This window comes from Pan troglodytes, chromosome 10 (genome assembly GCF_028858775.2).
Source record: "Pan troglodytes isolate AG18354 chromosome 10, NHGRI_mPanTro3-v2.0_pri, whole genome shotgun sequence".
Taxonomy (NCBI): Eukaryota; Metazoa; Chordata; class Mammalia; order Primates; family Hominidae; genus Pan; species Pan troglodytes.
The window spans coordinates 81,075,169-81,102,295 of record NC_072408.2 but is presented as its reverse complement, the minus strand read 5'-3'; the positions used below and the strand labels follow the sequence as shown (position 1 = coordinate 81,102,295).

The window sequence follows — 27,127 nt, the reverse complement described above, 5'->3', positions numbered from 1 at the left end:
TTGTGACAAGTAACCACATTAAAAATGGGCAAAGGAACTGAATAGACATTCCTCCAAAGAAGAAATATAAATTACCAAATGGGATTCTTAGTCAGCATCACTAATAGTGCACAAGATCACTAATATCAACAAAACGTAAATCAAAACCACAATGAAATATCACCTCATACATATTAAGCTGGCTATTATAAAAAAGCACAAATGTTGATGAGGATGTGAAGAAAGGGTATCTTTATATACTGTTGGTGAAAATATAAATTGGTGAAGTCATTATGAAAAACAGTATAGAGTTTCATGAAAAAATTAATAATAGAACTACCATATGATACAACAGTTTCACTTCTGGGTATTTATCCAAAGGAACTGACTTCATTATTTTGAAGAGATATTTGCACTCCCATGTTTATTGCAGCATTATTCACAACTTAAATATCTATCAACAGATGAGTGGATAAATAAAATATGGCAAATGCATAGTGTATGTATATGGAATAGTATTTAGCATTGAAAAAGAAGAAAATTCTACCATTTGTGACAACATGGATGAATCTAGGAAACATTAGGCTGAGTGAAACAAGTCAGACACAGAAAAACAAATACTACATGCTACCATTATATAACAGATCTAAAAACAGTTAAACTTACAGAAACAGAGAGTTAAATAGCGGTTGCCAGGAACTGGAGGAAAGGAGAAACAGAAGTTGTTGTCAAAAGATATGGAGTTTCAGTTATGTAAGGTGAAGAAATCCTAGAGAATTACTGTACAATGTACTCCTATTGGTAACAATACTGTAGTGTATATTTAAAAATTTACTAAGAAGGCAGATCTTATGCCAAATGTTCTTATCACACACGCAAAAATACTAATAAACAAGAAAGCAGGAGGAAACCTTTCGAGGTGATGGATAGGTTTATGGCATAGATTGTGGTGATGGTTTCATGGGTATATACAAACTCATCAAGCAGTATACATTAAACATGTATGGTTTATTGTATGGTAATCATACCTAAATAAAGTGGTTTAAATTTTGTCATTAAAAATGACTTAATCTAGGAAACAAAAGTAAATAAAGAACTAGTAGATTCAATAATATCAAATATAGAGTCTAAACAGCAGATTATCAAATAATTTTATAATCTCAATCCATAATAATGAAGGCATTTTACATTGTGCCTCAGTAAATAAATATACATATATTACTGAAAAAAAATCAGGTAATTTTATTTTTTTTAAATATTGCTTGTAATCTGTGAAACTTATTTTTCAATTCTGCTATGACTCGCAATTTTAATAAACTAGTCTAATTTAGTCCATATCGCAGATGAAATCAAATAGTCCTTTCTCCCCTCTACAGCTTTGGAGAGCATTTGATTGAATAACCTCAAAGATAGAGAGGGAAACTGAGACATAATATTTGGACAGAAGATATAATCTTTATCATAATAATGTCTTGTAACAATTTATTTACATGGGCTGGAAACACTAAAGGCTAAGTATGAAAAAAATAAATACATATTTTTGTAATTTTCATAATGGCCATTACAGTTAAATTAGATGAATCAAGAATAAAGAAGTTAATTGCATGGATAAAGGTTGTAAAGTAGGTTAGTAGTAAAGAGGGGAATAAAAACCAAGCATCTGTCCCCCTCAGTCAGTTTCACATACGTCCTACAAATAGTAGATTTAGCAGTAAATTGCATTCTCTCTAACGCTTCTTATTACCCAGGGTTGCTTTTCACTATAAAAGAGAAAATGAATGTAGAAAATTCAAAGCTATGTACAAATGATTTTGGTTCTCAATTTCACTTCTCCATTGAATATAAAATTTTCAAGTACCATGTAAAAATGTCCTCTGTTTCAAGTGACTAGCATTATAGCAGTCCCCATGGCACATTCACACACTTGAACTGAAAGGTAATGTTACAGAGATCATTTCCAAATGGAGATAAAAATAAGAGAAGAATCCTTCATCCTAAGTCCCATTTGGAAATATGGCTCAAAAGCATGTTTGCTTATTACTTCTGTTTGCTTAAAGAGGTGGACACACGTCTAGGGAGCAGTTTCAGGAAGGGCAAATCTGTCAGGGATCTATCAAGTGACTAGAGTATGGTCTAGGCATGTGAGGAATTCTAATATAGGTATTTGGAGAATCTTATGAATTCAGTTCTTGTTTAGGAGCCTAAAGAGTAATTCATTAGCAACATTTTTTATTGCCATAAGAAAGATGCGGGGCCAGTTCCCAGCGTCAGTTGCTACCTCTTCAGGCTATTTGGCAAACATTATGTAGTAGATGTTGCCTGAAAACAAAGTTAGAGGCCAAAAAATATGACATGTGGCTCATCAACAATTCTCCTAGCCACGAAATAAGCAGCATGTTAATGGGCCCTCAGATATTAGCTATCCATGATGTGTTGCACTGTTATGGTGCATGTGTATGCATGAAGAAGGGATAAAGTAAATGCAGGAAATAGATGGGCACAAATGCCCTTCGAACTTGACCAGCTCTATATAAACATTAGGGTGATTTACCTTATCTAAATGCATATGAAAAATGATTATAGCCATTTTAAGTCACTAAATTATTGACTCTATTCAAAGGAATAAAGTCCTAATATAAAACAAATTGTTTTGTTTACTTTTGCTTACCTAATTTTAATAGGATTTTTGTTTTGCTTATTACAGTTTCTTATTTTAAACCTACAATGTCAGTAACTTCACTTGTGACTCACTGCTCCTTCTAATGGTGATAACTTTTTAATTACTCAACATATCTCTTGGTGGCACTTTTTCACATTAAAACAAGTTTGATAAAAGAAAGTCAGAACTGGAGTATTTAAATGAATTTGAATTATAGCTATTAACACTATAAAAGTCCAGGGAGAAAACAGCACAAAAGGATAAAGGAAATTTTTGATAAGGGATGATAAGCATTCTGACCCATGGTTAACATTGTGCTGAAGTAAGTGGTTTATAAACTTGATTCAATTAACTGATAAAGGGACACACAAAGTTGTGTGCAAAACTTTTCAGTAAATATGTATTTATGCAATGGTTTACTAATTAAAGGATCCATAGTTTTCATAATATTTAAAAGCAATCTCAAGTGGATTTGTGATCAAAAGTACTAAAAAATCCCTACTCTCTCCAAAGAGTAGGGAGTAAAGCCTCATAACGATCTTGCCAAACCTTAAAAAAAATTAGATAATATATACTTTATACAAAATGTTTAAGAGAATTAAAAAGGAAAGAAATATATTCAACTTATTTTGGGTGCCAGTTTATACTTGATATTATAACTGGACAATATAAAGATAAAATGATAATTATAGACCACTTCTTTGGATTCAACATGTAAAATGAAAATGAAAATTTTCTGCATAGAACTCAACAACACGTAAGTCAATCTAACACTAATGACTGTTAATAGGTAAAAGGTAAAATCTCAGAGACTTAACACAATAGAGACTTTTTTTTCTTACTCAGATAAAGGTAGTGATAGGGAGGGAAGGCTGAGTGTTATGCATCAAGCAGTCATTAAAGGACCCAGTTAGCTTCTTCCAAGGTCATAGGGGTTGTGACTTCCAGCCAACAAATGGGAGAAAAAATATAATTCAGTAGGGAGAAAGGAAAGACCGTTTAGTGGATGGTGCTACAATAATTGTTTATTAATATCAAAAAATAAAATGAAATCAAATGCCTACATATTACCTATAGCACATTTAATTAGAACCTATAGCAAATTTAATTAGAAATTTAATTTGAATTAGAATCCAGCTTCTTAAGGCCTGGATAAGGAAATTAAATCAAAGAATCACTTCCACTGTATTTTACTGGTCAAGCTGTCACAGAACCCAGAATGTCTAAAATAAAAATATATGATGAAAATAAATCATTTTGACAATTATAAAATGTTTATAATACATTTTATGTAGTAATGCATTTGCTTTCTAAAAGCAATTAATCAACAGATCTAGTGCCAGCTGCAATAACTTTCATAACTTCAAAGTAGTGATTAGTGTAAATATTTTGAGATTTCTGGATCAACTATTTTGTGATATAAAATTATCTACTGTTTCTATTAGTAACAAAGTAGTAACAGGTGCTCTTAATTGTACTCTTTTTTTGCCTATATACTTAGTTAAAAGAATTGCTAAATTTCATTAAGAGTTTATAGAAAATATTTTTTCCTATGCAGGTACTTTGTAGTTATGTATTCATGGATATTAAGTTATAAGCCCCTGCTGAATCCTGGTTTTTATTTGCCTCCTATTGCTTTCATGTCGTTGACAGGTTCATGGTTTATCATTTTGTTTTTTTCTCTTTTCCTTCTTTGACCACTACAATTACATCCTTCAACAGATTATCTTTTTGCTGTATAGTTGCAATCTAAGTTTGAGTCTAAGCTATGTTTACTGTCTTGGAAACTAGTAATAATTGCTCATTGGGGTTATCATTTTATCAAGGAACTTTCAGAGAGATAGAGAAAACAATCTTCAGGCAGAGAAGATAGCCAACCCAATTCTGCTAAATAACAACTCAGCTACATAACAAATAGTTAATAATGGTTACGATTAAGTGACTTTGAGGATAAGTTATTTGCAACTAGATTTTATTTTTCCCTGTTCTAGAAGGCACCATGGCCTTTATTCTGTGTCCTAGGAAGTGAGAAGGTTGTAGCTATAAATCTATTTTTTTAAAAATTTCTATAAGATATTGGGTGTAAAACATTGCTAATTTGGTGTCTCTCTAACAGTGAACAAAATAGGACAAACAAGCATTCTGAAAACATAAACAGAACATACCTTTGTCTCAAAGCATTTAGGGTTCAAGAGAAATCATTGCTGCTTTAGTGCCTGGAGAAGAGCTACAGCTCAGGTGTTCAATAGAAGAGATGCACACAGGCATCTATGTTGTCAGCAAGCTAGCACTATCAAAGCATCTGGAGACAACAATAGGAGTCAAAGATACCATCTCTAGCACAGATCCCCGGTAAGCAGGCCTTTTTAGGAAGTCCTAGTTGCAGTGCAAGTTTTCGAGGAACCTCATCAGAGAGCTGCAGCAGAGACCTTCAACATGACCAGATCACCCCATCTCACTTAGCTCTCCCACTAACAACTTTATCTATTATTTGCCTTGTTCTCCCCATTATATTTTTCATTGTCAGAAGTCACCATGTCTTTTTATTTTAATTTTCTATTGTTTATCTCTCTTGGCTATAATGTAACTTTTGGTCAAGAAGAAATCTTATTTGTCCGTTCGTTGCTTTAACTGTGGTCCTCAAAAAGCCCAATTAATATTTATCAAAATAATGAAAGGATGAATGAGCATTATCTATTCTTTCTTCACTCTTGCATGGCAATAGCTGTCCCTGGGTTCACCAATAGTCTTCATGTTACTAAATCCAAAGGATCGTATCAGCAGCATTTGACAAAATTGAACTCTCCTTTTTTTCTTAAAACAATCTGCGTTATCAACTTCCGTGCACTCCAGTCTTCTAATTCTCATTTTCTCCTTTCCTTCTCAGTCTCCTGTACTGCTTCTGCCTCAAACTGACTTCTATCCGGGTCTTTTAGAACTCTTTCCTGAGTTCACAACTGTTCACGTTCTAAATGCACCGTAGACAACATATTCTTATTCATACAAAGACTATTTGTTTGTCTCCTAAATACGTATTTCTATGTGTCTGTATACTAGACCACACTTCTCTGTCTCGTGGATATATACAACTATATCTTTGATATATGCACTTTTTTTCAAAAGTGTATAATGTATGCTTGGTCAGGTGCAGTGACTCATGCCTGTAATCCCAACAGTTTGGGAGGTCGTGGTGGGTGGATCACTAGAGGTCAGGAGTTAGAGACCAGCCAGCCAACATGGTGAAACCCCATCTCTACTAAAAATACAAAAATTAACCGGGCATAGTGGTGCATGCCTGTAATCCCAGCTAGTCAGGAGGCTGAGGCAGGAGAATTGCTTGAACCTGGGAGGGCCGGAGGTTGTGGTGCACTAAGATGGCACCACTGCACTCCAGCCTTGGCAACAGAGCCAGACTGTGTCTTGGAGGGGGGAAAAAAGGGTATAATGTGTGCTAAACTAAACTCTTAATTTTTGAGACCCCAGATTTGTGAATGCTAGTGTTTTATCATTGCAAGAAATAGTTCCACCATCCAATTCATCATACAAAATTTACACATTGTGCAACAGATAATTTGTGACACCTCCTTTCTCATACCCGTCAAACCACTAAAAGAACCTGTCTTGTCATTTCTGATTCTAAACATTTATTCATTTTTTTGTGTTTTTTGTTTGTTTAATTAATTAATTTATTAATTAATTAATTTATTTTTTGAGACAGAGTCTCGCTCTGTCACCCAGGCTGGAGTGCAATGGCATGATCTTGGCTCACTGCAACGTTGGCCTCTCAGGTTGAAGCAATTCTCCTGCCTCAGCCTCCCGAGTACCTGGGACTACAGGCATGCGCCGCCATGCCCGGCTAATTTTTTGTATTTTTGGTAGAGATGGGATTTCACCATGTTAGGCAGGCTGGTCTCAAACTCCTGACCTCAGATGATCTGCGTGCCTCTCCCTCCCAAAATTCTGGGATTATAGTTATGAGCCACTATGCCCGGCCCATTTATTCATTTCTTACAATGTCCACAGACATTAGCATGGTTCAAGATTGGACTGTTATAATTTCTTTTTTTCTTCTATTTTATGTCCCACTATTGTCTTCTTCTAATCTATTATCCGTTTGCAGTCTGTAAAATTTTCATGTACTCTTTCAAATCCTTTAATAGTTTTCTATTGTTCTTAGTCCTTAATATACCTGAAATATCATGCCAAATCTGGCCCCTGTCAAGAACTTTTGTCTACCTAACAGCTCTATTTGGGTATCTCACACTGTTTGAATTCATCAACTTTTTTCCAAAAGTGTTTATTAACCACTGTTTTTTGTTGTTGTTGTTGTTGTTTTTGACATGGAGTCTGACTCTGTGAGCCCAGCCTTAACCACTGTTTCTGATTTCACTTAATGCCTAGTGACTCAGTCTCGATTCCTAAAAGTAACTGCTGATTATTTTCTGTTATTCAGCCCATGCCCTAATCAATCACCAAGTTCTTTATGTATTTGATTTTTAAGTTTTATTTAAAAATTTTTAATTTTAATTTATACATAATAATTGTACATATTTATGGGATACAATGTGATGTTTCTATAAATGTGTAATGATAAAATCACCATAATTAGCATATCCATCACTACAAACATCTATCATTTCTTTGTAGTCAGAACATTCAAAATCTCTTCTAGCTATTTTGAAATATACAATAAATTATTGTTAACGATAGGCACCCTACTCTGCAATAGGACACCAAAGTTTATTCTTATCTAACTGTAACTTTATACCCACTTATATTTTTACCTGACAGTATCTTTAAATATTTCAACTATTTGTATTTTGCTTCCTATAACAAGTAACAATTTTGATACTCCTATATTAAAACTAGATTTTCTTATGCAATTAAAAATAATTATGTAGTAATATTCTTAGGAATAGTATATTTCAATATTATGCAATACAGAGTATTTAGGTTGTTAATAGTATTATGTTAAACTGTGCTGCACTGAAGTTACTAATTTGTTTACTTCTCCAATTATTGTATTGTTTAAATTTCTGTGATAATGGATCTAAATACATGCATGGGTTGAAATATACACATTACCCTCAAGAAGAATTGTACTAATTTATGTTTCAAAAAACAATGTACAAAAATGCTCACACCAAAGCCAACATAAGTGACATTACTTAAGGTGACACATTGTGGTCGTTTTAAAAAAATGAATTTATTCATTACATTGATGTTTTAAAAATGAATTTATTTATTACAGTGAGCTTACATTACAAACATTGAAAAATTTTTAAATGTTTAATGTCCCTTTAAATTTTCTCTTATGCTAATTACATGAACAAAACTTGTGTGCATTTTTCTGCTATGGTCATCATTTTCATGTTGACTTGTTAGGACATTTTACATTTTCAAAATTTATGTTTTTTTATATATTGAAAGCATTTTTCCAGATTGTCCTTTTCCTATTTTTTTTTAGAAATTGATGTTCAAGTATTTTATATAAACAAATTATTCATAAATTACTGCCTCTTTCACTTTGTTCATTTTCCTACAGTAAAACTCACAGCAGGATTACATATGTATTCAAAATTTTATCTTGCAGCAATTGTATGGTTTTCTAATATCTATTACGAGGTAGTACTCAGGTTGAGATTTATTTATTTATTTATTTTTGTATCTGCTCCCATGCTTGTTGTTTACATCTATGCCACTTGAATATTTCCTAATTTACCATTATTTGTCGTCTTCATCTGATATTCATTTATGTATGTATTTGGGCATGATGCAAGACAATCTATTTCCAATATAACACTGTTTCAGAACTATAAGTTTTTTTGTTTTTTGTTTTTTTTTGACAGAGTCTCACTCTGTCACTCAGGCTGGAGTGCAGTGGTGCAATCTCAGCTCACTGCTACCTCTGCCTCCCTGGTTCAAGCAATTCTCCTGCCTGAGCTTCCCAAGTAGCTGGGATTACAGGCATGAGCCACTGTGCCTGACCTAGTAACATAAGTTTTTAATTACCATACTTTATATGTTTTAAAAATTTGGAGGGAAATTATTTTTTAATGTTCTGAAAGTTGCTTAACTCACATTTACTATGTGAGGTAAGCTTTAGAATTAATTTTTTCAGAACCATCAGCCATTACTTTTGGATTTTGATACTGACTACCTTGCATATAATTTCAATTAGATAAAACTCACATCTTTACAACTTTAGGTCTTTCTATATATGAACATTCTGTTAGAGGCTGTAGGCAGACAAATTTCTAGATAGATAGGGGCACGTCCCTGGTGAAACCAGATCTTCAACCCAAAAACAGCCTGAAGCCTGAAAACCAGGTTGCCAGTTCAGGATGGAGTCCACGACCAGAGGGAGAACCTCTATTCCTGTTTGCCAGCTCTTTCCTAGCTGGTTCTTTCTGAATAATGCTTTTTAACCAATGGAATGTTGCCTTTTGCAAGGCACCTACCGCCTGGGCCTCCTCAGTTCTGAGCCTATAAAAACCCTAGACTTAGGTACACATGCCTACCTTCCAGTAGGGACCTGCCTTCCAGTAGGGACTACCCACTTCGGGTTCCCCCTCCTCTGAGAGCTGTTCTGTCTCTCAATAAAATTCTTCCCTGCCTCCCTCACTTTTCGGTTGTCCTCATTCTTCTTGGACACAGAACAAGAACCTGAGACCTGCCGAACAGCAGGTGCCAAAGATGCTGCTGTAACACCATAGCCCTCCCATCTTCCATCCTCCACTGGCGCTGAGTGGCAGCCCCATGTGACAGGAAGTGGAGGCAGAGCTGGGCCAGCCCAGGAGCCACGTGCTGGAGCCAGGTGAGGAGACTGAATGAGCTGGGACATGACCCTTTTTCCAAAGCATGGAGACGGTGGGAATGAATAAACTGTAAGACATATGAGCTGTGAACCTTCTGGGACCCAGACCTACTCCATAAGCCAGAGTTGTGATATGCTGTAACCATATATTTGTACTACACAAATTTGTTGCTCTAAATTGTGCTTCATGTTTTTACTTTGTTTTTACACATATTTTGAGATAATTTCATCCTTAATATTTTTAAATGTTGCATATATTAGAATATTCTGACTTCATACTTGAAGGTCCTGTGACAATGTCTAAAATTCTTGGCACACTAAACTCTTTCCTATTGAAAACATTTATCTTCTTTTGCAACCTGTTGTCAAAAAGATTGCTAAAGAGGAAGCTTTGAAACTATCTCATTTTTTGTACTTTATTACTTGTTCAGAGAATATTAAATTTTTACTTTACCTTGTGAATGTAACTAAATGTAGATCAATTTTCACTAACATTGCTTGCAACTCACTCAGTCCTTTTAGCTCAGGGAAAATCCATTCTAATATAACTTCTGACCACTTCTTTTTCATTTAATCTAATCACTTAAAGGAGCAGATGGACAGTAGAATTTTCTTATATATGAACACTTTTCTGATTTGTTTCAATCCCAAATCTCTGAGTCACAAGGCAGACAGACACACAGGAGAGATCAGGGTAAATGTATTTCTCTTTAAAGACTCAGAGATTCAAAATGATGTGTTGAATTTGGGACAGGTCAATCTTAGTCTAGCTCTATATTTTTTGTCAGGTGAAGTGTCTTCAAAATTTTTGTCTTCAGTAGTCCCTCAGCTTTCTATTCTATTTTATTATACATCTTCTTAGGGAGGTTTTCACTATTTTGTTTTTTCCATTTGTTTTAATTTTGCAATGTTGACTGAGGATGTCTTTTAAAATGATATTTGAGTATGTTGTCCAAGTACCTTTTTAAAGCAAAACCTATGCATTTTTTTTCCACAAAAGGCAAATTTGGGTTAACAGGCAGAATATGGTATTCAGAGAATTTGTGACAAAGTATAGGCACAGGCAAGTGGTTAAATGTCAGGGACTTTCCAAGAGGGATATCAGAAAATCACCGATAGTCAGGTCATTGGAGCATGACAATGAACAATTTAGGAGCTGTCACTGTTCAGAGATCCACAGAAGTAAGCTAAAAAATAACTGCATGAAGTAACAGGGTGACATATTAGGGGACTAATTGCAGTCTCTGAACTGGTGAGAGAAAAGGGACTGACCAGAAAGAAAGCAGGAGTTCAGGGTGAGGAACTTAAGTGGGAACCTTTGCCCAGGGGACCAGGACCGATCTGCGATTACAGACATGTACCTTCGAACAAAGCAGAAGCATAATTTCTTGATTTGGCCTGTATGGTCACAGCCAGATTGGTAGCAATGACAACTTGTTGCTGACCATCTGGCCATGAATTAAATCCCTGCTGGCAAGGGAGAATTTTGGGTCTAGAAAGTACAGCAGGGTTAAGCTTAATGTCAAAAAGTCTGGCAAACGAATGGTAGCCAGCTTCTGATGCTGTGAACAACTGGCCCATTTCATAATGTATTCATACTACTTTTTTTTTCAGTAGTCTTTAATTATATACTTTAATTAGGAACATTAGAGCTTTCTAGCAATAGGTACTTCTCTTATTATTAAGAATAGCATATCGTATACAGGATATTCTTTGTTCCTTGGTAAACATTGCTTATGTTGTCTACATGTCAAAATGTTTATCTCAGCCATTTCGAATGGTGGGGCACATTATTTAAAATCAAGAAATACCAAGTATCTTTAAACTTGAGATATTTCCCTGTTATGCACATTTTAAATTTAAAATGTTCCATTCAAATGTAAAAAGAAATGTGTCAAAATTTGGTAATTGGTATTTTCAATAAATGCCATAATTTTCTATTCTTTTAGAGATCCTGTTATTAAATTAGTCCATCAAAGCATATTTATGACTTATTTATATTGTCTATTCTCAAATTGACACAGATGCAGACTTGAACCCTTTCTCATACAACATTACTTTCTGGACATATTTGATAAATGATTTTATAAATAAAAATTTTAAAGTGTCCACTAAATTTTTAGTAATCTAGGATGGAAACCAGAATATTCTATGGGTGGGGTTAGTGATTAGAATATTACTTTTACTTCTACTCCTTAAAGCTCCTATTCTGAATAAGATGCTGCTTGTCACTTTCCATTTTTGTATCAGCCTGTTGACTTTACAATCTGAAAGCTCTTGATCTTTAATGATCTGTAGCACATCTGTATGCATAATACTGTCTTCCAAACTCCTCAAAAATACAAAAACATTAGGCACGTATCACAGAGCTCTTTTAATACATTTTCTACGCAACAATGCTTTTCCCAAATGCAACCCTTTTTTGCATAAAAAATAAGATTGTACTGTGTGGAGATAATCAGGTAGTTATGCTGAACTAATGAGCTTTTCTTTTTCTGACAGTACTCTGATACAGTAATTGGAGAACTTAGTTATTCCTTAGATTCAGGAATGATGAGTTCTCTACCTTTGGTTATCATGAAAGATTTCCTTATACTAGAATATCCTGGTCAGGTAAGTGCATTAACAAAGCAACACTCCAATCCATTGATAACATTATATGAAATAATAGGCTGTCTATTCATTTACATAAAATCATTCATTAAAACTGAGATACTTTGCATATAATATAAATTAATTGTGCCCACTTGCCAATGTTATTTTTATTAAATAAATGGATCCGAAACTATGTGTTATTTTTCTTCATTATTATATAAAACAAAATCTTTAAAAAGTGGTCACCGGGAAATGATAATACCAGTTAGGATAACTTAACTTTGTTTAGAGGAAATATTTCTTCTAACTTGAAAACACATTTTACGAGTTATATTTTCACAATTTTAGACATTCTGCCTCTCATTCTGTTTGTCTCAGGTCCTGATTATCTTTCAGAATTTAGTCTTGATGCTCTATGACCATATACATGCTCTTTCTGCACTCTAAAAATAATATTCAATACAAAATACAAAATAGGATATCAAGGGCCTACAAAATTCATTTAGACTAGTAGCATATTTTTTTTTAGCACATGTGGGCAACATTCTTATGAAAAGATGTTTTATTGTTTCCCCAATAGGACAAAGAAGCTAGTGAGAAAGTGGCAAATCCTCCATGTTTGGCTATTTTACTTTCAAGCTCTGGCCAGTTTCTTACACTGTTGTGGCAATAGCCTTTGGTTTCCTATTTCTTTTCCTTTCTGATGCTCCCTTCTTTTCATAGTTTGCTGTATTCATGGTTGAGGAAATGAAAGCTTCCATACTGCAATGAAGTTAGTTTCTTGCATGTACCCGACATAAGAAAGGCAAGTAAATGACTACTTTTTAAGATAAGCATGTCTTACCTCCGAATCTATGTTTAGAGATTTTAAAAGTATGGTATTACTTTTTAAATATTTCTAAGACAAGCATACTTGAAAAAATGTTATGCCTTTTTCTAATTCCCTTCCTTTTCTGGCTTGTTTGAGGGAACCCAGACTATAAAACAAAGCCGATGAGAAGCCAAGAAAAGACATGATTAAATTAAAGCAAAATAATGAAAGAACAGAGTCACTTACATATTCAGCAAAAGCCAGCAAAATATATATATATATGAACAAAAGAAGAGAGGGGAAAAAAGGAAGGGAGGGAGGAAGGAAGGAAGGAAGAAGGAAGGAAAAGAAGGAGGGAAGGAAGGAAGAAAAGGAAGGAAGGAAGGAAATGTTCTCAAACTAAAATGTGTTTTCTGCGAGCTGAGTGAGCAAAACAGAGATTTCTTGCAGCTGTTACATTTGCTCTTAGAGCTGAAGTGGTAAATCAACTCAAGATGATCTGTCAGCCAATCAAGAAATCTTTACGTTTTGGCTGGGTCTTTAGTACAGAGATCTGGGTGGTCACAGGTTGCTTTCCTGTAGGATAATGTTTAATGTACTGTACAGCACATCCTTGAAAACTGGCCAAGACTAACATGGACTTGGCAGACACTTTCTGCAGCTCTGGGTGCCAACAGATGTCTTTGCTAGGTGAAAACAAATAAGAACCAAAATTCTTCCCAGCCTGCTGAAATAAAAGGTTCCTGGGAATTGCTGAGTGTTAAATTGCTGTCCTAAAACCTTTCATTTTGTGCTCTTGTTCTGAGTTGTGTTTTTGTTGCAATTGGCTCCCGGCCTAGGAACTTGGTGTGCTCTGCTGGGTTAACCATGATAAGCAGCTGGTGTGAGGGACCACGAGCTGATTCCACAGTGGCTCAGTGGAGTTCAGGATTACCTCTACCACAAGAGGGTAGTATAAATCTTTGAAAGGCAGAGGTGATATTGTGATCCCATCCCCAATCACTCTTCTCTTTTAACCTGGTCTCTGGCTCTGACTGTTTTACTTTTCCCCTTTCTCTAGAAACTCATACAACTGCCATTCTGCAAGCTTACATTGCTGTGGCACTTTATTAGCTTCAAAACTGTCAAAAAACAATCAGTGTGACTGTCTGCTGTCTGCAGGGGAGGGGGATATTCAACAGTTAGAATCTATATTCATATACTGGTAAACATTTTGAAACTGTCCCCTTAGGACCCATGAATAAGACTATGGAATGTTTTCTTAGTATTCAATGTCTATGTAATAGAAGGAAAAGGGATTAGCTGGAGGCGAATATGCATTCACAAATATTTGTTATTGAAAATTGCAAGAAAACTTGCTCATTCATTTATAAGTATTTTATTGAGATTTTTATTAAACCTCCACTACATACTACACACTAAGGATACAGCAGTAGGCTAGAGAGACCACCCTGCTCTCATGGAGCTTGCACATGAGTGTGAAAGACAAATACCAAGTGAGTTTACAAACAGTTATAAAAGTCTGGTGGTGGTAAGTGTGAAGAAGGAATATGAATCAGGATAAAGAGATGTAGGGAAAAGGGCAGCGTGATTTAGATAAGGTGGGTGAGTAAAGTTCTTAATCAAATACACAGGTGAGTACATATAAATTGAGTGGTATTTATCCATTCATTTAACATGTATTTACTGACTACCTAATATATATAATTTATGTCAGATGTTCTATTTAGCATTTAGTCAATATTATTTACATTCTTCAGGTATCAATTATTGCCACTCTTGCATAGCATAGATTTCAAGATATAATGTTTTGATATTAAACATCTGTGTTTGCATCTTACTGTCATGTGACCTCTGGTAATTTTAAAAATACTTTTCTGATATATAAAATAATATGTACCATAGAGTTGTCAGGCATATTAATGACATAGCAAGGGAGAAGGGCCAAGCATAATCACTTGAAGCACAGTTTATACCTATCAAATGTCAGTTATTGAAATTCTTAAAATCAATGCATAGCCATATCTTTCAAGTTAAAAATATTAACAGTATAATCATGGGACCCTTTCCGTCCTTAAAAATCTTCCATAATTTAATGGTACCATGTTCAAAATGAACAGTTACAGACTGGAACAGAAAAAAAAAAGAAAACTGCCATTGCTTTTCTACAAATGAAAACAAGTTAACTCATAAGCCCCAATTTTCAAAATATTATTCGTTCAAGGTAAATCAACTACAGATGGTCTCTGACTTACCATGGTTCAGCTTACGATTGTTTAATTTTACAATGGTGAGAAAACAATATGCATTCAGTAGAAACTGTACTTCAAATTTTGAATTGTGATATATTCCCAAGCTGACAATATGTTGTATGATACAATACTCCCTTCTAGTTCTGGGCAGCCAGTGAGCCAAAGCTCCCAGATGGCCAAGAGATCACGATGGTGAACAACTGATAATCTACAGTGTGCTGTGCTGGAAAGTATTTTTTGTTGTGTTTTTTTTTTTTTTTTCTGTGAGATGGGGTCTCACTATGTTTTCCAGGCTGGTCTCAAACTCCTGGGCTGAAACACTCCTTTCCTCAGCCTCATAAATAGCTGGATTACAGGCGTGAGCCTCTGCACCTGGCCAGAAAATGTCTTCAATCATAGATTGCAGAGCTCCACCGCCAGAGTTTGTGATTCAGGAGGTCCTGGGTGGAGCCTGATAACTTGAGTTTCTAACAAGTTTCCAGGTGATGCTGACGCTGCTTGTCCATGGACCACTCACCCAGATAAATCGTTATTTTCTTTTGGGCTTGAAAATCATTTTGCTACATTTTTCCTTCTTTGTATTTTATAACATAAAACGGATCTCTCAGTATTTCAAAATCAGCTCTTAGTATTTCAAGTCTAATTTTGCTAGGCTTCCTTTTAGGATTTTTATAGCTTTATGTCTTACATTTAAGTCTTTAATTCATCTTGAGTTAATTTTTGTATATGGTGAGAGATAGGGGTTCCAGTTTTATTCTTCTACATACAGCTTGCCAGTTTTCCCAGCACTGTTTATTGAATAGGATGTCCTTTCTCCAGTGTATGTTTTTGTCAACTTTGCCAAAGATCAGTTGCTTGCAGGCATGTGGCTTTATTTCTGACTTCTCTATTCTGTTCTGTTGATCTGTATATCTATTTGTATACCAGTATCATGCTCTTTTGTTTACTATAGCCTTGCAATATAATTTGAAGTCAGATAATGTGATGCCTCCAGCTTTGTTCCTTTTGTTTAGGGTTGTTTTGGCTATTCAGGCTGTTTTTTGGTTCCATTTAAATTTTTAGGGTTGGTTGTTTCTAATTCTGTGAAAAATGACATTGATAATTTGATAGGAGTGGCATTGAATTTGAGGATTACTTTTGGTAGTATGGTCCTTTTGATGATGTTAACTTTTCCAATTCATGAGCATGGGGTGTTTTTCCATTTGTTTGTGTCATCTCTGATTTCTTTAATCAGTGTTTTATAGCTCTCCTTGTAGAGATCTTTCATCTCCTTGCTTAAATGTATTCCTAGGGTTTTTTTTTTTTTTTGTAGCTATTGTAAATGGGATTGAGTTCTTGATTTTTTTCACAGCTTGATCATTATTGGTGTATAGAAATGCTATGGATTTTTGTACGTTGGTTTTGTATGCTGAAACTTTGCTGAAGTCATTTATTAAATGCAATATTCTTTTTGAGGAATCTTTAGAGTTTTCTAGGTATAAGATGATATCATCAATGAATAAAGATAATTTGAATTTCTCTTTTCCAATCTAAATACTTTCTGTTTCTTTCTCTTGCCTGATTGCTCTAGCTGGGACTTCCAGTACCAGGTTGAATAGGAGTGGTGAAAGTAGGTATTCCTATCTTGTTCTGGTTCTTAGGGGAATGATTTCAAATTTTGCCTGTTCAGAATGATGTTGGATGTGAGTTTGTCATAGATGGCTTTTATTATTTTGAAGTATGTTTGTTCAATGCCTCCTTTTTGGGGATTTTTGTCATGCAGAGATACTGGATTTTATTGAATGCTTTCTCTGCATCTATTGAGATAATCATACAGCTTTTGTTTTTAATTCTATTTATGTGGTGAATCACATTTATTGATCTGTATATTTTGAAGTATCTTTCCATTGCTGGAATAAAACTTTGCTGTATTATCTTTCTGATGTACTGTTGGATTCAATTTGCTAGTTTTTTGTTGAGGATTTTTGCATCTATGTTTATCATGATATTGGTCTCTGGTTTTCTTTTTTGTTGTATCATTGCCTGGCTTTGGGATCAGGGTAATGCTGGCTTCATAGAATCAGATAAGGAGAATTCCCTCCTCCTCGATTTTTTGGAACAGTTTCAGTAAGATTAATACAATTGGCCTAGGTAAAGAATTTATGACAAAGTTCTCAAAAGCGAACACAACAGAAACAAAAATAGACAAATGGGACTTCATTAACTAAAAAGCTTCTGCACAGCAAAAGAAATAGTAATAAACAGAAAATCTACAGAATGGAAGAAAATATTTGAAAACTATTCATTAGACAATTCTGGCTAATATCCAGAACTATAAGGAACTCAAACAACACAACAAGAAAATTCAAATGACTCCACTAAAAAGTGGGCAAAGAACATGAAACAGACATTTTTTTAAAAAAACATACAAGTGGCAACAAACATATGAAAAAATGTTCAATATCACTAATCATCAGAGAAATGCAAATTAAAACCACATTAAGATACTGTCTTACACCAGTCAGAATGGCTATTATTTAAAAATTAAAAACAACAGATGTTGGTGAGGATGTGGAGAAAAGGGAACATTTACACATTATTGGTAGGAATATAAATTAGTTCAACCTCTGTAGAAAACAGAATGGAGATATCTCAAAGAACTAAAAATAGAACTACTGAGTATCTACCCAGAGGAAAAGAAATCAATATATGAAGTGACACCTGCACTCATATCTTTATTGCAACACTATTCACAAAAGCAAAGACATGGAACCAACCTAAGTAAGTGTCAATTAATGAATGATTGAATAAAGAAAATGTGGTGTGTATACATACACACACTGAATATGTTATATTATATATATACTGAATGTGATATATATGCATATTTATATGCATACGCATATATATATAGAGAGAGACACACACACACTGTGGAATACTACTCAGCCATAAAAAGAATGACATCATGTCTTTTGCAACAACATAGATGGAACTAGAGGCCATTATGTTAAGTGAAATAACTCAGAAACAGAAAGTGAAATACAGTACATTTTCTTAAAGTGTGTGCTAGACAATGTCTATATATGAATATACAGAGTGGAATAATAGACACTGGAGACTCCAAAAGGTGAGAGATAGGGCAAGGGATGAGAAATTATCTATTGGGTACAATTTACACTATTTGGGTAATGGTTACACTAACAGCCCAGATTCCAGCACTATGCAATATAGGTAGGTCTTTTAGAATTTTAAGAAAACGTTTTATCTTTCACCAAAGCTTAGTTTTTTTTTGTTTTTGTTTTTGTTTTGTTTTGTTTTTTTTGAGACGAGTCTCACTCAGCTGTCACCTAGCCTGGAGTACAGGGGCGCAATCTCGGCTCACTGCAAGCTCCGCCTCCCAGGTTCAAGCCATTCTCCTGCCTCAGCCTCCTGAGTAGCTGGGACTACAGGCACCCGCCACCACGCCTGGCTAATTTTTTTGTATTTTTAGTAGAGACAAGGTTTCACCGTGTTAGCCAGGAGGGTCTCGATCTACTGACCTCGTGATCTGCCCGCCTCGGCCTCCCAAAGTGCTGGGATTACAGGCGTGAGCCACCGCGCCCGGCCACCAAAGCCTAGTTCTTACAAAACTAGTATTTTGTCTTTCAGACAGTGGTTTACTCCTTTTTCCTTACTGTGTTTGCATTTGCTTCAAAGATGAATGAAATAAAATACCAAGAGGTGGAACTATGTTTCAGAAATAATTTCAAATGTAGACTTCTAATTTTTTTCCACTGTGGTCCAAGAAGATACTTGATATAATTTTGATATTTTTGAATTTATTGAAACTTTGTAGCCAAGCATATGGTGTATTTTGGAGGATATTCCATGCATAGATGAGAAAAATGTATATTGTGCCACTGTTAGATAGAATATTTTTGTAAATGGCTATTAGCTCCGTCTAGAGTCCCATTCAAGTCCAGAGATTTTTTGTTGATTTTCTGATTCAATCAAATATACTTTTCCATTTGGAAGAAAAATAAATCTACATGTATTGAAAAGTATCTACTGTTTTAGTATTTTCTATTTTGGCCTTCTGATTGCTAAATATGATTTAGGCACATGAGAGTCTTTCAAACTCTGGAGGTATCATACTGTTTTGCAATTATGTTCTGTTAAATAACGCTTAGGCAGATTACAAGTACTTAGCTAAATTAATATGAGCAACCGTTTACAATCTGTTATATTTCGCTTATGGTAATTTTTAAGAGTTTATGTTGGATGCACAAATAAGCTAGCTGAACCTGCTAAATGAAAGTGTATGCACTTAATCCTTTTTCTCTTACTGCGTTTAAATTACACCATAAGAATTATTCTTTTTATAGCATGTTCTTAAGAGCCTAACTGAATACCTTTGCCATTAAGGACAATATTATACATAAATACATACCTACAGACAGGCACATATACATATACATACACTCATACATTTTTTAAACTGTGATGAGACTAAACTAGATACAGCACATGTATACAAGAGCTTGCTAATATAATTTCTATGACTAAAACAAACCCTCACTCAAATTTTGATTTTCCTGGCTTCAGGCAGACTAGACAATGTACTTTTCGTAAGATTTTAATCATGTTTTTTCAAGTAGTCTTAAATTTAACTGGGGCTGAGGTATAAGATCTCTATTTTGATTACTGGAATTTGGGCATGAAATTGTAGTTGCTATTTTTTGTGGTTTGTATGGTTGGTTGTTTTGGAGACAGGGTCATTTCATTATATTGCTTAAGTCCATGGGATGGTTTTCCCATAAGGGTGTGCATGGCATTTACACCTTTATGGCATGCAAACATAATTATCATACTTTAATATTTGAAACTGATGGTGATAGTGGAGGAAGAGACTGAAAAGACCAGAACCTGTTATGAAGCAGGCAGTTATTGGAAGCTGCTCTTTAGCAAGTGAGGTTTCTGCTTTCAGACATGCCTTTGTGTTTGAAGCTCTACCTTTTTTCTATTAGTCTCTGTAATGTAGTCCTACAGAGACATTTTTTTTTCCAAAATGGTATCATCCCATCGCAGATTTCTAGCTGCCAGCTGCCTGCTGCTATTTCTGTTTATTTCAAATAATCAACAACTCTTTTTAAATTTCTACAGGCTGAGTTTCTGTGGTCCAGTCTTTCTTTTGGCTAAAAAATATATTGGCTTCACATGAGAGCATGTCTACTAACCATGGCTGTAAAAGTAATTGATGCATTCTAGTCCCAGGATCTTGATAATTTCAAGTGTATTTTGCTAATTGAAGACAACATGAACACAGTGCTTGACAATAAATCATGTCTGAATACTGAACAAAGGAAATGATAGCGTTTAAAGGTTCTCTAAGCTCTGAGCATACATTATTAATCTTAAATTGTTTTCATTTTCATTTCTTCCCCTGGGTGTCATTCATATGGGAGACCTAATATTTTGCGTACCCAGCAACCATTTACCTTTTATTTGGTAAAAGAAGCTTTACTTTTGGGGAAGAGATAATTCCTTCCTCAATCTTAGTCCATGTGATTTGAGAGAGTTTGGCTCAACTTTGAGCTTTAGCAATAGATGTAACCCCAGTGTGGCCATTCAGGGTACTTTAAGCTTCTCAATGACTCATTACCTCAGTTGAACCAGTGAGATCCTTACATAGGAGTTTGTTAAAACTCAATAAAAAGAATGTTTGTTTGTTTGTTGTATGTTCTCAAAAAGAAATTTTTAACTGATCCAATATCATCTTGCTGTCACTGGTTGTCACTTGGCACTACTTGTGTTTGAGAATAACTGACTAAAAATAAAGTCAACAAAGATAAAAGCAAATCGGTAGTGAAGACTTACCTTGTGAGCTATTCTTGACTATCTCATTTGAACACATATATCATGTCATACCTAAAACTGTTTCTATGCTTGAACTTCTCTGTTATGCCTGCCAAATACTCCTTCTCTTTATTTTTGTTTCGAACAGTCTGCATTGGGTTACTGCTCCCCACAACTAAATTGTATTATAGAGTGCATTGATTAATATAGCATCCTTAGCTCCTAACACTGGTATTGATACTTACAAAAAAAAGCATGATAGAACCATAAACTCTAGGATAAAGCAAATCATTTATTATGTGATAAATTAGTAAACGCTGTTTTACTGACATTAACACCTATCATTTTACTTCCATGGCTACAAAGAAACATTTGATGTAATATGTACTCAGATATGAAAGTGTTTTGCTCTTCCTTATCTTTCTTTCCATTTTTGATTTTTCTCCTGGGTTTACTCTCAGTATAATGTGGCTACTTTTGTTTTATAATATTTAGTGATATTTTCTTTTATGAAGCCAATCCATAAATAGGGTGCTTATGTATCCATATAACACAGTATAATGGAGACTGATGATGAGCTATGGAGGTAACAGAATACAATGACAGCTCTGAGCCCTATAGGTCAGGAGAGAGTTGCTGCCAAGTGTAGGATTTGCCCAGCAAGACCTTGGTTTTCAGGATGATTGTCATTTCATTGTATTATATGGGGCCTTTAAACAATCCATAATTTATTGCATGTCTTCTGGAATGTGTGCTTCCAGGACAGAGTCAGCAATGTACGGACTTTCCTAAATAACTTTATCAAGGTCTTCAATGTATGCCTGTAAAAGCCAGGAGTAGAAGGATTTTCTATACTTTCCAAACTCTAGATACAAGGCTTTTGTTTCATGCCCGATCAGTGTAGAATATGAGGGCTGGAATGTCACTTTTACCTCCACGCCTTTAGCTTCACAAATACACTCAGGGACTCAGACTTTTGCTGACTATAATATTTTCCCAATATGTAGAGACAGTTTTTAAGATCTTGGACTGCTCTGCATTGTAATAGACATATATCTTAACCCTGGTTCTCCTGCTTATCATCTGGGAGCCCTTGGGATGTGGTCAGTTTCCTCCCTTGTAATAAGGAAAAATCTTAATGAACTATTTTCTAGGATGCTGGTTATTGAATGAGATAATCCTGATTTGTCCTTAAAATTTGATTTAAGTATTAGTGTAAGTATTATAGTCAAATGTTAAAATAGCAATGTAAAAAATAAGTTCAATTCTCAAGTAAACATTTGTTTTACTAATAATTTCTAAGATGTGTGATTTATTCAAAAATGTTCTCTGACCCATATATGCTATATCATGAAATTATTTGGCTGAAGTGACTCCTTGATTTATATGTTCTACCTGGCTTCTTCCATCCTCTTAGCTATATGAATATATTGTAAGCATATAATTGGCCGTGTGTTTGTACTTGCATTCAGTGCCCAGAGAGGTCACATACATGAAATTGTCCCCATGAGGGAAGAGTAGCAAAGACCCTTGAGATAAATGAATCACCCAGAGCAAAGGAAAGATGCTCTTCTCTGGAATTCAACATAGTCATGGAGTCACAGCACACAAGAAGTGATCTATCAGTACTGCCTCAAGGTCACAATTTCCAATTCAGAGAATCACCCAAGAGAGGGGTTCAGAATTAGTAAGTGCTTCTGGGACTGCAGCAGAAAGCAGTGCAGGAAGAAACACCATTTATAAAAGTGAAGAAGCTACAATGAATACTAAATTTTTTTCTCCTTTCTTTGCAAGTGACAAAACAAGAAAGCACTCACTTACCTGACATCACATGAAATGAGAAGTGATAGTAATTATGACTTGTTAAAACTATTGTAAATCATTACCATTGGTGACAATGATAAGCACAATTATGTAGGACAGAAGAGATAGTTGAACAAACAAACAAACAAAAAAACACTCTAAAAGGACATAAAAGAGAGAAACCCAAGACAATAGATTTATTTTCTTAAAGAGTAGAGAGAAAAATAAATGACACCTGGAGTTATGGACTGAATGTTTGTGTCCCCCCAAATTCGTATGCTGAAGCCCTAGCCCCAGTTTGATGGATTAAGGAGGTAGGGCCTTTGGGAGGTAATTAGGTTTAGATGAGATCTTAAGAGTAGATGACAGTGATAAGATTAGTGTCCGTACAAGAAGAGAGAACTGTGAGAAATCCATGTCTGTTGTTCAAGACAACCAGTCTATGTGATTTTGCTATGGCAGCCCACACTGACTAATTAACTGGATGAGATACAAGGTTAAAATTTTAGTGTTCAGGAGTTTTATGAAACATATTTTATATAAGTTTTATAAAACCATATTTAAGTACCCTCACTAGAACACGTTTGTATTTTATCTGGAACATAACTGTATTTGTTTATAAATAAATAATATTAAAACTAATATTAATAAGGTTAATAGTAATCGTTTACCTTTATATATGACTTCTAGTTTTGTCATTAACTCTTACTATAATGATTTTAGTAAGTCCTAGAGAGAATCAGGCTTGTCAAGACTACAAAGCAAATAGGATATAATTGGCACAAGAATTTATATTTTTTCTAAATGCTCGATCAAGGTTTTATTACAATTTCTACTTTGTTCTGAAATCAGCTAAGTTTATAAAATCTCCATTAAGCTTATGGACAAAATTTTATTGTTTAGCTAAGTGGCATTATAATTTTTCTCTTTTTTTCCCAATTGTTCAAGTTAGGAAACTTAGAACAAAATTATCCTTCATTGTTTTAACACTGGACTTAAAATTCTTTTTCAGTATATCAACAAATACACTAAAATAAAGTTCTCTCTAATTACTTCATATATATCTTAGCTTTTTATTAGTTTATATTTTTCTGCTATGTATTATTCTTCTTCAAATGCATGATCCTACTATTATTTTCATTAGAACTCATCTCTTTCTAATCTGAATAATTTCTCCAGCTGTCCAGATCCATCTGTATTTTTGATCAAACTGATTTATTATCTCTCGCTTCTAACATTTTATTATTATAGATTTGGATGTACACTCATTCACATTTTCCACTGACTGCTTATTGATTGTGTTGAGTAATATCAAAGCACATTCTGATCTGCAGGAGCCTTCCTTGATACTTCTATCTTCCAATGAGGCATAAAATAATTGCAGTTTTCTGTTTGCCAGGCTAATTTGTATATTCTTACTGGCCATTATTTATATATAATAACACATTAATGAAACTTCTGTTTTTCAAAACTCAACTTTTAGAAAAAAGAAGAAATGATAAAACAGTAACTAGAAAGTATGGGGTTTTCTAAAATCTGACACAGTAATTGTATAGGCATATCTCCTTTTATTATGCTGTGCTTTATCGCTTCTTGCAGATACTCTTTTTCTACAAATGGAAAGTTTGTGGCATCCTTGACTCAAGCAAATTTTTCAGCACCATTTCTCAAGAGCGTGTGCTCACTTCACCTCTCTGTATCGTGTTTTGGTAAGTCTCACAATATTCCAAACTTTTCCATTGTTATTGTACCTGTTATAGTGATCTGTGATAAGGTACCTTTTATGCTACTATTGTAATATTTGAGGGCACCATAAACCAAACCCATATAAGACATATAAGACATATCTATTAAGTAAACTTCATAGATAAATGTTTTTGTGTGTTCTGACTGCTCCACTAACTGTCTCTTTCATTCTCTTCGGGCCTCCTATTCCCGAGACACAACAATATTGAAAGTAGGCCAATTAATAACACTACAAGGGCCTCTAAGTGTTCAAGTGAAAGGAAGAGTCACACATCTCTCACTTTAAATCAAAAGCTAGAAATGATTAATCTTAGTGAGGAAGGTATGTTGAAAGCCAAGACAAGCTGAAAGCTGGACCTCTTGCTTGAAACAGTTAACCAACTTGTGAATGCAAAGGAAAAGTTATTGAAGGAAATTAAAAATGCTACTCCAATTAACACAAAAATGAACATAGAAACTAAAACAGCCTTATTACTGATATAGAAAGTTTTAGCGATCTGGAAAGATCAAACCAGTCAGAACATTCCATAAAGCCAAAGCCTAAACCAGAGCAAGGCCCTCTTTTATTTCATAAAGGCAGAGTGAGGTCCGAAAACTGCAGAAAAAAAAAAAGTTCATGAAGTTTAAGGAAAGACGCCATCTCCACTACACAAAAGTGCAAAATGAAGCATCACGCGCTGATGGAGAAACTCCAGCAAGTTATCCAGATGGAGTTAAGGCAACTCAGGAAGGTGGCCACACTAAACAACATATTTTCAATACAGACAAAGCAGTTTTATATCAGAATAAGATGCTATCTGGGACTTTCATAGATATAGAGAAGGAAAAGTCAATGCTTGTCTTGATCTATGTAGCAAACTTTCATAGCTACATTGACAAACTTTTAAATGTTAAGACTTAGATACAACAATATCTTCAGGCATTCTATTTGGAAAATATACTACAGACCCTATAGGAAATGAAGATAATTGGTCCTGCTAATTTCAGATGGAGAATGCAACCTCAGGCAACCTTTCATCCCCTATCTCCAGACAACACAAATGTATCCAGGGAGGATAATCAGTAGATATTTTTTAGGCAAATGAAAAATATGGAGACGTAAGTCTCCCTCTTTTTATGATCAGATAAAATCAGCTTACCTGTTTAACTTAAATTTTAATTTCTGGTTCATATAATGCAGGTTTTAAATACAAAATTTTCTAAATATTTTTGCTGATACGTAAAACACCAGCACGTAATTCCTTCTACCTTACATTTAAGAAAGGTTCTATCTAAATGAACTCCGTGGCAGTGAAGGTATTTATATTCTAAAGCTATTTTTTCTAATTAAGAAGCAGATGATGTAGCAGTCTTTGCCTTTCTCACGGCCAAACTCAGCATTTTACTGGGGTGTGCCTTTCAAAAGGAACACTGCCTTTTCTTCCTCTACTATATTGGTTGCTGCTTCCTACATACTACCATATTTCCTAAGAAAATATTAAGACAGTGCCCCAAATTCATAGTCTTTGATATTGGTCCTTCATCCTTATTGCCTATTCCTACGCAATTTTAAATTTTAGCTATGATCAAGTAACTTGATCAGATTTTTAAGGGACTTTATTAATTGGGCCTTGTTTGGAATGAACATATAATCATTCCACGTACATAAAACCCAAAATAAAACATCAAGTGTTTATTTGTACTTCAATAAGTATAAACATGGAGTGGTTCAGAGATGTTAAAGGAAGCATTTATTAAATGAAAATAGCATAAAAAATAAGAAGAAAAACTAATATATGTTGGTTAGCATATAAGGAATTAGAATAGGAAGAGAAGTTAAAAGGATATCAAAAGTTTCAATTATAACATAGAAGTTCTACTGTGGATTATCTTGATTAAATTATGTAACCAAAGCAATCTCTTGTTACATCATTTTAAAGATGACAATTATAAATACTAAATTGTTCCTGAGATTTAATTTAAAAAGCAGATCTAAAACTATCACTTGTTCGTAATGATAGGTGACCATAAAATGTTAGCTGTGTTAATTCCTTCTTTCCCTGGGGCAGTACTTAGTGAATGCTTCTTTAACTATTTGGATGTATAAGTTAAAATATTATAGGAAGGAGCATGATGCAAAGATGAAGTGACACAGATTTCAAAAAACAAGGAACACATGGTTAAGCTTATCATCTCCAGAGAGGAAATCTATAGTATAATAATTCACTGGATAGGTGGACCTCATTAGTTTAATAGAAACATGGCAACAGATATCCAATAAAACCATTTAGCCAGGCATGGTATAACACTAGCCAATCTTAGATTGCTATTGGGTTACCCAAATTTTATTTAAAAAGGAGGCTTATGTGTGTATTATATGTACATATTTATATTTTAAGTTCTTTAAAATGTTGATGCCTCTTAACATTGTCATAGGCCAAGCAGTAGAAGTGATTACCTATGCTTTGGGGACCTTAGCTGTCATTTCTTATGACATAGCTGGAAAATGTAGGGTAAGCAAAATTTTATCTCTACCTTCTTAGAGTTTTGGCTGGGCCTGAGAATTAAATTGATATAAGACAAATTAACAGGAGAAGAGCATAAACATGTATTTCACGTAAGTGTTAAATGACATGAGAGCTTTCATGAAAAACTGAAGACTCAAAGAA

The 27,127-nt window shown here is 34.4% G+C and overlaps 2 long non-coding RNA genes across 2 annotated transcripts in view; both read left to right on the top strand.

Annotated features, from left to right (window-relative positions):
• LOC129136660 (uncharacterized) overlaps window positions 1–11,790 on the top strand; it is a 58,182-nt gene extending 46,392 nt beyond the window's left edge. The window contains exon 3 of the long non-coding RNA XR_008538513.2: window positions 9,296–11,790. This is a non-coding gene — a long non-coding RNA (uncharacterized LOC129136660). The remainder of the gene's footprint in view (window positions 1–9,295) is intronic.
• Window positions 11,791–24,333: 12,543 nt separating this feature from the next.
• LOC134807489 (uncharacterized) overlaps window positions 24,334–27,127 on the top strand; it is a 476,245-nt gene continuing 473,451 nt past the window's right edge. The window contains exon 1 of the long non-coding RNA XR_010148081.1: window positions 24,334–24,442. This is a non-coding gene — a long non-coding RNA (uncharacterized LOC134807489). The remainder of the gene's footprint in view (window positions 24,443–27,127) is intronic.